Source organism: Otolemur garnettii, unplaced genomic scaffold (assembly GCF_000181295.1).
Source record: "Otolemur garnettii isolate 467f Iridium unplaced genomic scaffold, OtoGar3 scaffold00158, whole genome shotgun sequence".
In the NCBI taxonomy this organism is placed as follows: domain Eukaryota; kingdom Metazoa; phylum Chordata; class Mammalia; order Primates; family Galagidae; genus Otolemur; species Otolemur garnettii.
This window is the reverse complement of record NW_003852553.1, coordinates 4,177,189-4,179,099: the sequence shown is the minus strand read 5'-3', so window position 1 is coordinate 4,179,099 and position 1,911 is coordinate 4,177,189.

The following is a 1,911-nucleotide window of genomic DNA, read 5'->3' as shown; positions in this document are numbered from 1 at the left end:
GAAAGGTCTTTATTGGTGGGGGGAGGGAGGCTGCAGAGCAGCACTGAGGAGGAGAGAAAAGAGGGGAGAGAGATAAGGAGAGAGTGGGGAAGAGAAGAGCGAGGGGGAAAAGAGAAAAGAGTGCAGAGAAAGAAGGCAGAAGGAGGCGAGAGAGAGAGAGAGAGAGAGAGAGAGAGAGAGGGAGAGAGATTGATTGTCCATTCTTTCCAAAAATCAGGGCTTTTTTAAAATGCCGCAGGACGTATGACAAATTGTTAAAAATCGAGACTGTCCCGCCAAAAGCAGGACGTCTGGTCACCTTACTCTAGGGGTGGGGGTGGGGGCTACCTTCTGAGCTAATTGTCCTTGCCTAGAAGCAAGGGAGGGAGCCAGTCTCCTTCTGATACCTTCCTAGGAGGGGAGTAGGGAGTTTACATTAGCCTTTTCATTTCCAAATGAAGTTACATTAACCTCTTCATTCCCAAATGGAGTTACATTAACCTTTTCAGCAGCCGGTGGATTCCCTTCCCATTCTCCTGCTGTCCCCTAGCTTGTCATGCATTCTTTCCAAAAATCAGGACTTTTTAAAAATGCTGTAGGACATGGGACAAATTGTTAAAGAGCGGACATTTGGTCACCTTAAACATGATCCTTCTTTTAGCATTTTATTTTCCTCTTTTTAAAATGGAGCTGTTTTACTTCTTCCTAATTAAAGCCTGTAGAAGCACTCTTAAAGAAGTTTCTAAGATGTATGATGCTACAGAAGTGAAAACTATCATTAATATATTTTAATCATCACATTAAATACCCACAGACACACCCACTTCTTCACCATTCAGGCAGATTTTTAAAAAGGGGTAATTAACAGTAATGATGTCACAACCATCACTGCTTTCATCTTGAAAGCTGTAAAGTTTCCAAATACTTACAACTCCTGATTAGGCTTAAAACACACTAAATAAGTACAGATTCCCCATATCTTCGTTAAAGCATGCTGGGGAACTTTTTTCTTTGTGAGTACAGTAAGCAAACATTAAAACTGATCTTTCAGGAACATTAAAATAAGCCTACCAAAAACCCAGAGGGTAGAAGTAATAAAATAAAATGCTGAGACAGCATGTTTCGAAAATCAACATGACTGCCTCCAGAAAGACTCCCAGCAAACTGTGCCTCTTTTAAGTCCTCACCTCGAGGTGAGGAGCTACAAGATTCCTATCTTCTGGCACTCACCTGGAAAGGGATGATGGACAACTTCCCAGCCATTAAATGCCAAGTCCTCTGGGAAATAGCTGGCCAGCACATTGACAATACAGACTTTGGCTACAGTAATGCAGCTCTTGAAGTTTGGATACAATGGGCTCAAATCCACTTGTGGTGGGAAACCCTCTGGCCCTTTATCCAAATCTACAGAGATTTTCCTGGGATCGTGGGATGGGGCAGGACAACCTTACAATCACTGAGTGACTTCCAGTTCTGATTTTTGTTTTGCTGGGAATTCTCTGTCACCTATATTTCACCTCTTATTTTCTCTCATTTCATCCCTGACGTGTGATAAAGCTCCCTTTCCCTGATTTCCCCAAAATACCACTCACCGAGGTTGCTATGAAAGTCTGGCAGACTTTCAGGATTTGGAGGCAGCAACAGGGCACTACCAGAAGAGTTTAAAACGGAATGGTAGATGGCCATCAGCCATCCTTCTCCCACCTTCCATGTTCTATCGCCAGTCATCTCTTACACTCAGCTCCCTTCCCAACCACATTGCAAGGCCTTCTAATTCTTTTTTTTTTTTTTTTTTTGAGACAGTGACAAGCTTGTCCCCTTGGTAGAGTGCTCTGGCATCACAGCTCAGAGCAACCTCCAACTCCTGGGCTCAAGCGAGTCTCCTGCCTCAGCCTCCCAAGTAGCTGGGACCACAGGCGCCCGCCACAACGC